Source organism: Sciurus vulgaris (assembly GCF_902686455.1).
Source record: "Sciurus vulgaris genome assembly, chromosome: 10".
NCBI classification, from domain to species: domain Eukaryota; kingdom Metazoa; phylum Chordata; class Mammalia; order Rodentia; family Sciuridae; genus Sciurus; species Sciurus vulgaris.
This window is the reverse complement of record NC_136470.1, coordinates 5,380,621-5,389,776: the sequence shown is the minus strand read 5'-3', so window position 1 is coordinate 5,389,776 and position 9,156 is coordinate 5,380,621.

Below are 9,156 nucleotides of genomic sequence, written 5' to 3'. Positions count from 1 at the left end.
AATGTAAACTTGCACCGTTGTGTATGAGTGCTGAGATGTGCAAACACGCTCCAAGTACTTTTGGGAAAGCCATACAACAAGGCTGCTGTGGGACCCAGAAGCAGTTCGCAATGGACTGCAGGTGTCATTAGTCTTTCACCGAAGAAAGGCTGCTTTCTTTTCTGTGTAAAATCAAGTCATCTGTTTAATAGTACAGAACCCCAGAGGGGTTCTCAGAGTTTGGAAGCTGCAGGGCCCCTTTATTTTCAATGCAGTTAAAATAAAAGCGTTACTGACAGCCTCAAAATGGGACCCGGAAATCCAGGATTTAAACACCTCTGCAGGTTCAGAAGCAGCCAGGCTCCTCTCCAGGGGCCGAACAGGGCTTGGTCTGCAGGACTTGACTTCAGAATGGAGGACAACTCTTCCCACCGGGAACACACATAACCCAGGAGACATGATCACACAATTTTGATCTTCATCATTAGGATTTTGTTTTAATGTGTATTAGGAAAAACCATGACTAGCTCATCATGTTGATGATTTCACAGATCCTATTATGTGGAATAGGACCGCAGTAGGTAAGTGCAGTTGTTTTCTTTGTGGTGCTGGTGACAAGCCAGGGCCTCACAGATGCCGCACGAGCTTGCTACCACTGAGCTACATGCCTGGCGTGGTCACTGTTCTGAATGGAAAATCAAGTTAAAGAAAGATAAGTGGAAAATAAGAGGCCACTGGGCGTTGGTGGATGGCAGGGGCTTCCGATGCTCCTGAGGTTGGGGCTTGGTGGTGAATGCCACAGCCCCAGGACCTGTGGGCCATGTGGAGGAAGACAAAAGGGTCCCCAGGGCAGTGGGGCTCGGGGCCTCCCTCAGTCCATCTGCGTGACAGTGACATGGACAGGGGTTGGGATCTCCCTGCACGGTGTGTTATCTGCTTCCCAACTCCTGCCCGCCATGGTCACTTCACTGTGCGTGTGTGTGTGTGTGTGTGTGTGTGTGCGTGTGTGTGTTCGCCTCCCGAGGACAGGAGAGGGCCAGAGCAGGAGGAGAGACCATGAAGAGAGGCCTTGATTCATTGTGTGGACTCCGGAAAGGACATTCATTGTGTGGACTCCGGAAAGGACATCCCCTCACTTAACCTGTGGTCTGGAGCAATCTAAAAACTTCAGAACTGTGAACTGGAGGCGCCCTCTAGTGGAGGCCGGCAGGAGCAGGATTTGAAGATAGAGACAAGCAGCCTCAGGAAGGGGGTGAGTGGTGGCTTTGCTGGGAGTGGCAGGAGATGCACAGACCCCTGGGGCTCAGGCTAGTGTCCCCTGGGAGACTCCACGCCACCCCACTGGGCACTGGGGGCTTGGTCTGGAGTGTCAGCCGGCCCCACGCTCGGTCACACACTGCTGGGGCAATGGCTGTGGAGGGGTAGCCAAGATGGCGGGTGGGTGAGGGCTCTGTCCCTCACTGGGGGGCAGTTCCTGCTTCTACTGAATAACTGCCATGTTTGTCCCGTGTGGCCCGGCCTGGGGACCAACAGTCACATGGTCAAAGCTTGTTACATTGACTTCCTTCGACTACAGAGGGAGGTAATATGGATTTGCCTTTTCTGTCTGCTCTCCTGCCAGTGCCACCAACGGAGGGCCTCCAGGGTGAGGGGTTCCCAAACAGGAACCTGCACAGCATCAGCTCAGACAAGAACCCCGTTACGGGTGGATGTGAGGTGTCCCCAAAAGCTCACTTGTGAGACACTGCGAGAGAGTTCAGAGGGGAAATGCTTGGGTTGTGAGAGCCTTAACCCAATCAGTGAACTAATCCCCTGATGGGTTTAATTAAGTGGTAATTAAAGGCAGGTAGGGTGTGATTATTGTAGGTGGGGCAATGGGGTGTGGCTTTGGGGTATAACTTGTATCTGGTGAGTGGAGATCTCTCTCTGCTTCCCAATCACCATGTGAGCTGCTGCCCTCTGCCACACTCCTCCTCCATAATGTCCTGCCTCACCTTGAGCCCCGAGGAGTGGAGCCTGCTATCTATGGACTGAGACCTCTGAAATTGTGAGCCCCAAAATAAACTTTTCCTCCCCTACAGTTGTCCTTTCATCACTGGGTGAAAAAGCTAAATAGGCCCATTTATTGTCAAAGCGGCGTGTCGTGAAGGCACAGCCCGGACCTGTTGTCTCTACCGCACACTGTGTCACTCAGAAGCAGTCAGTCCTGGGAACGGTGAAAATGCCCCTAAAAGGCTCAGAGAAAGGCTCCTGGGGTGGGCCTCGTCCTCCAGCAAGGCCAGTTCAGGTGCTGCGGCCGGTGTGAGGCGCTTAGTCACTGGTTGTCAGAACAGGCAGGTCTGTGGACTAAGCCTTGGAAGCAGGGCTGGCTGCCCCTGCAGGCACTCCTGGGGTCTCCCTAGGGGACTTTGCTTCCTTTCCTGAAACCCTACGCTCTGCAGGACTGGAGGACCATTCCGGGGTAGGCGTGGGGCAGCTTCCACTAAGGTTCACAGCAAAGCGTCCACTGAGTATGACTTCTGCCTGGACCGCTGGGCCTCCGCTGGGAGTGGAGAAGCTACTCCACCAGCAGCAGTCACTGACCCCCACCCCCGGGGGGCTACAGCCACTGCTGTGTGACTGAGACACGGCTGGGGCTTGCAAGGCTACCTGGGCTCTTTGTGGTGCTTCCAAACCTGGTGATAAGGGTGGTTGGTTATTGGCTGCAACCGTGGTCTGATACAGGCAAGGTGACCTTGAGCTCAGGCCCTGGGGGAGGAAGGCCCTGTTGGCCATCAGGAAGGTTCCTGGGCCAGTGCAAGCGCTGACAGAGCAGGACGGGGCTCTAGGGTGGAGATGACCACTCTGCCCTGCCCTGGGGAGCTGCAGGTGGCTTGTTTACTTCACCTTGAGCATGAAGTCCTCTGTAGAGACTGTGGCTGGCCATGATCAGGGTGAAAGTGGAGTTACCATGGAGCAAGAAGGACATGTGGCCTCACCTGAGCTGATTTCAGCAGGGCCGGGGCTGCATTTCTGTCTGCTTTCAGCACGAGATGCCTTCATGCTGATACCAGCTTCCTTGGAGCCGAGCCTGCAGATTTTCCCTTTCTTCTTTAGATGCCTCTGATGCCAGGGATGGGGACAGCTCTAGACGGTGGGAGTTGGTGCCCTGGAAAGGCGGGAGGGTGAGCATCGCCCTGTCCTCTAGGTGGGCGGGTCTGGAGCAGCTTCATTCCTCAGGAGGCCTGGACGTGCTCGAGTCCCGCGGCCTGCAGTCCCCTCGGCCACGGGGCTGGTCTTCCTTTCCTGACCCCCTCTTGTAGGTTGAGTGGCATCTCCCCGTGGGATATGTTCAGGTCCTGACTCCTGGCACCTCTGACTGTGACCTAATTTGGAAAATGGGCCTTTGTGGATGAGCAAGTTAAGAAGAGGCCACTCTGGGGGAAGGAAGGTGGGCCCTACTCCAATGTGCATGGCGTCCTGAGAGGAAGATGCAGTCCAGGCAGGGGGAGGGCCACGTGAGGACAGGCAGAGGAGAGGTGGCCACCAGCCAAGGCACATCGAGGACAGAAAGCAGATGTCAGGCTGGCAGAGCAAGGAGGGATTCTGTCCTGCAGGTTGGAAGGAGCGCAGCACAGCCAGCGCCTGGGCATGGACTCGCTGCCTCTGGGCTGCAAGGGGACAGCTTCCTGCTGATTTGGTCTGCCTGGACTGGGGTCGCAGCAGCCCTAAGACACTAACGTGCTCATGCTTTCTGCTTCCTCTCTCTTGCTGCCCGCATGACTTCCCAAATAAACCACCTGCTAACTGATCTTTCCACCCAGGTCTTGTCTCCAGGAACCCAAGCTGAGGCACCCTGTGCTGTACACAGAGTTACCGAGTGTCCCACGTTCCTGAATGACCTCTAAGTTTTGTTGAAACCGTTGAGTGTAACTATCCGTTTTCTGCCCACCTGTTTTGAACCTGGCACTTTACAAACAAATCCAATTGGATCCCAACCCCCTGGGGCAGATAGCGTCACCAAGACCACTACTTTAAGCAAGAGGGAGATGGAGTCTGACTGGGGACGAGTAGCTTGCACTATCTGGGACCCCGAATCCATGACCTTTCTGATGACCCGGCACCAAACATTGCCTGATAATTTCCGGGTCGACGTCAGGTTTTTACCTATGTGTTCACCTGTATTAGTTGGTGCGTATTAGTTGCCTTGACCGAGACCAGAATATCAGTGGCTTACTTATCTCCGTTTCTGCTCCTGGGAGTCCCCGAGTTCTCCGATTCTAGCCACCATGTGCTCTGCCACCTGGGGGTGTGGTTGCAGCAGCTCATCACCCTGGTCCCCCTCCAGGTGGGAAAAGGGAAAGAGGAGCTACTCACATTCCGTGTTCTAGCTTGGATCTTGAAGGCTCTCAAAGGCCATGGTTGAAGGTTCAGTTGCGGTCTGTGGCTCTGTTGAGAGATGGTGGACGCCTCAGGAGACAGGGCCCAGGAAGCTGGGTCATCTGGTCAAGCCCTTGAGGGGATCTTGGGACCAGCCCCTCCTCTCTGCTTCCTGAACGCCCTGAGGTGAGCAGCTCTGCTCCTCCACGTGTTCTCTGCCAGGCGGACTGTCTCACCATGGGCCCCAAACAGTGGAGCCAACCAGCTGTGGACGGAAACCTCTCCAACTGTGAGCCGGAATAAACTTTCCTTTTAAATTGGTTTTCTCTGGTTTTTCATCACAGCAACAGAAAGCTGACTAACATGGTCTCGATCAGAATTTTGACCCTGGTCACACTCGGATACCAGGGGAGGGGAGCTGGGATGTGTTGGTGCCTCGCTGACGCCCTGGACGCTGTTACTGGAGGTTGGGGACATGCCTGTGGAGACAAGCTGCAGGGCTGCGGTGGCATCGTGCCGTGTTGCAGGGAATGCAGACCCCACACGCGAATCCTTCAGCCCAGCAGAGGAGGTGGTCGGGGGGCCTGTGTGAGGCAGGAATACGATAAGTACAGAATACAATGTCCTGCCATCAGCCGGCAGGTCCTGACCTAGAACGGGCAAGTGAGGAGGTAAAGACGTGGGGAGAGTGGCGTTGGCCTGTCCAAGACTGGAATGCAGATCCCCAAATCAATCAAACTACCAGACAGAAAGCCCAGTCCTTTGCAGCCTCAGGATTTGACAAGGGTCCCGACACCGCACTGCCCTTCACCTTGACTTTGGAGGGAAGGACCCGGGTGAATAAAGCAGAGCCGGGTGGGCGAGTGCAGACAAGGCCAGCTGGACAGTGGCCTTTCTAGGAGTTGGCGGGGGAGGCTGCAGCAGCCCACCCCAGCCCTCCCCGCGGCTGCTGGAACCGAGGACCCCCAGCTGGGTGGTTTGCATCACAGAAACTGCTGGAAGGCTGAAGTCAGAGGCCAGGTGTCTGCAGGGTCACCCTCCCCAGACCTGCAGCGGGGGGGGAATTGTCCTGGCCTGTCCCTGGTTCTGGGGCCCAGGTGTTCCTTGGCTTGTGGCCGTGTCATCCCAGGCTCTGCCTCTGCGTCTCCTGGCTTGTCCTGGAGTCCCTTCACGTCTTTGTGTGTGTGTGTCCATGTTTCCTTTTCTGGTAAGGACGCCAGTAGCCTGGAGTGGGGCTCCTCTAATGACCCGGCCCTAACTTGGCTCCTCAGTGGAAAGTGGAAGGCCTCTCTCCAAATAAGGCCATGCTCACAGGTGCAGGAGGTGAGGGCTCCCGCATGTCTTTTTGGGGACACGGCTCAACCTATTTTAGCTTGCCTGATGGATGTTCACATCTGAAGCCAACATGAACGTGAACCTCGCCCTCAGAAGCTGGAGAGTCCCTCTAAAGCTTACGGAAACATCAGGGAGTTTTGTTTCTTGAGCAACTAGCAGCCCTTGTGCAAGAAGGGATTGCCAAGAAAGGACTCACTGGTTCTCTCTCCCCTGTGCACCCTGTGAGGAGGCGAGCCATTTTGACATGCCCTAGGCAAGAATTTGTCAGTAAAAATAGAATAGAATCAATTAAATTATGATGTCTCAAAGGCAATTTGTATTTTTCTAAAACAAAACAACAACAAAGAAACCCCTATGCTTTGTTTTCAAAACACGTTTTCGCATTTGAAAACTGAAGTTCACTTTCAAGGGTCACTCTTATTTTGCTTTTTGTCCAACTTTTGTGAACCTTGTGTGGTACAGGATGGCAGTTAGACAGGGGAACTCAGCGTTGAGGGCCTGGGAGCCAAGGAAGGCCCCCCGTAAGCGCCTTGAAAAGACCCCAGGTTTTGACCTCTCAGCCACCAGCCAACACTCCTCCTGCTGATGTGTCCGATGGCCGACCAGGCTTCTGGTCATCTGGAGGCAGCTGACGAGGCCCAGGCCCGGGGCTGGAGGAGCTCACTGGTGAGTGGCTTGGCTGTGCTTGTCCCCCAGGGTCCACGTGTTCTTGGCTTGGTCCTCTGAGGGGTGGTATCGTGGAGACGTGGGACCCTCAGGAGGGTCTGGGGTCCCCATCTCTCTGGCTTCCTGTTTCTCTTCCTCCCACAGATAGATGCTCCCGCGCACCCCATCCCCCTTGTGTCCTCCGCAGGGCCCAGCTGATGCCAATGCTGGGTCCTGGCGTAGCTGGGGTCTGAAGTGTCCCCGAAGGCCGTGTTGGAGGGCTTGGTGCCCAGCCTGTTCTACGGGAGACAGTGGAAGTATTAGGACGTGAGGCCTTGGGAAGGAAGTCGGGTCATCTGGGAGGTGACCTGGAAGGGGACTTGGGGCTCCGGTCCCTTCTTCCCTCCTTGGTTCCTGGCTGCTGTGAGGTGACCGCTTTCTCTGCAGGCTCCTGCCATGAGGCCCTCCCTCAGCACCGCCACAGCAAGGGAGCCCGCTTGGCTGACCCCTTGATGTGAGTCCTGGGAGGCCCGGAGCAGAGCTTAGGACTTCAACCTGGGACTGAGAGGGATAAGTGGCCATGTGTGAGGCCGCGCTGTGTGCTCAACAGCGGAAGGCAGCCCTGTGACACTGTGCTGATGTCCAGGTCCATGCTGAAAAGACTGGCCGCTCCCATTTCTGGCCTGGGGAGCTGACCCATGGGGAGGCTCCATCTGTCCCCCTGGAGAGGCCCTGTGAGTGGAGGAGCCCCTCAGACCAGCCCAGCCGAGGTCCTGACCCCAACCAGGACCAGCTTCCCAGTCTTGTGAGCGGGCCACCTTGGGAGTGGACTGTCCAGCCCCGCTGCCCTGTCCCAGCCGGCATGCGGAGCCCTGCTGGAACATGAAATAGATGCTGGCTGTTTGGAACCCCCAGGCTTTGGGGAGCTGTAAGTAGAGAGTGCAGGTTTGCCGCTTGCTGGCTCTGGCGACGTGCGGATGTGAATGGAGCTGTTCAAGATGGTGTGTGGACATTCCTACCCGAGGGGAGAAACAGCCCGCAACTCGGAGGACTTTTTCTTACTCATGGGGGTTGCGATGCTGTGTCCAGGTGCGCCGCACTGGGGAACATGGGCTTCACACTCTCGAGGGCTCGGCACGTGGGTCGTAAATGGCGTAGTTCTGGCAACTAATTGAACTCGACCTCTAATTTCAAGTGATCAGGGCCTCGATGTGTGAACTGAATTAAAGAAGCCTAATGCGGATCAGAGTGCCAAACGAGATGAGTATCAGCCCCGCATCTGCGAGTACGCCACTGTCTGACAGCTGGCAATACTGAAGAGCTGGAGGCAGCGGGGTGCCCCGGGAGTGGGTGTTCCCCCAGTCAGTGTGAAATGTGATGATACCGTGTACCGCAATGTCGCATCGTGATGATACCATGTACTGCAACGCTACATCGTGATACTGTGTACTGCAACGTCGCATAGTGATGATACTGTGTACCACGATGCCGCATCGTGATACCGTGTACTGCAATGTCACATCGTGATGATACCATGTACCGCAACGTCGCGTCGTGATGATACCATGTACCGCAATGTTGCATCATGATGATACCATGTACTGCAACGTTGTGTCATGACGATACCGTGTACCACAACGTCACGTCATGTTGATACTATGTACCGCAATGCCACGTGCTATTATGAAGCCATTGAAGCAATCGATGTTTGTGAGTAGGCTTTAATGATAGGGAACAATGTGTATAGCATAGTGTTAAATTGAAAAAGATACAAAATTTTATGGACATTATATTCTACTATACAATATATGAAAGTATATGTGGTTTCCAAATTAAAATATTCCTAATAGTTAAGACGCTGGCACAATTTAATGTTTGACAATAAAGAAGTCTTTAAATAACTTGGTACATCCATAAAACATCCCATTCAGCCCTTAAAATCACATCGTAACGACACATAAATGGACGGAAACCCGGTGAGCCGCTTGCTGGGTGGGTGTCTCGGTGTCCTGGGAGCCATAGAAGGAGCCACACGGAGGCCCTCTTCACGCCACCCTGCTCCTTCCGTGGTGCCTCTGGGGGCCGCAGGTCTGCAGTCAAGGGCCAGCCGGGCCGTGTCCCCGCCAGCTCTGGGAGCAGCCTTCCCCACCCCTCCTAGCGTGGCCGAGGCTGGTGGTCCTCGGTGGTCCTCGCTCCCGCATCTCCGGGCGGCCTCTCCCGGGGCTCATGCCTTCCTCCCTCCGTCTCTGTGACCACGTCCGTCTCTTCCTCCAGGACCCCAATCACATGGGATGCACTTCCCACCTGGCTCCAGGGTGAGCTCGCCTTAATTTAACGCATTACGTCTGCAAAGACCCTTTGACCCAATGAGGTCACGCTTGGGGGGTCTGGTGGACTCTTCAACCCGGTACAGGGGATGAAGGGAAAGAAGTAGATTCTGAATATAAAATTCAGTGTAATACTTCAATAAAAAGTGAAAAACGAGGTGTGGCACGCTCCCAGGCACACAGGTGTGCACACACGCTCGCACACAGGCGGGGGTGAAGGGCTCTGGGGGACACTCTCCTGGGGGGGTCTCTGGGCAGAAAGGCTGTGGGTTCTGTTCGACCCTGTGGATTTTTTTGAATTTTATAAATTTTCTACATCGACACCCCCCCCCCTTTGTAATTAAATGCTGATAAATGTTTTGCCAAGTTGTTGGAAATAAAATAGCTGATGGTGCCGAGCGCCCTGAACACTACCTGCAGGGGTCAGAGGGCGTCTGGCAGAGCCCGGCTCACGCTGCCGACTGCTCAACGTGTGCGCGGCCTGACCCTGAGTTCATGGAGAAACAGGCTT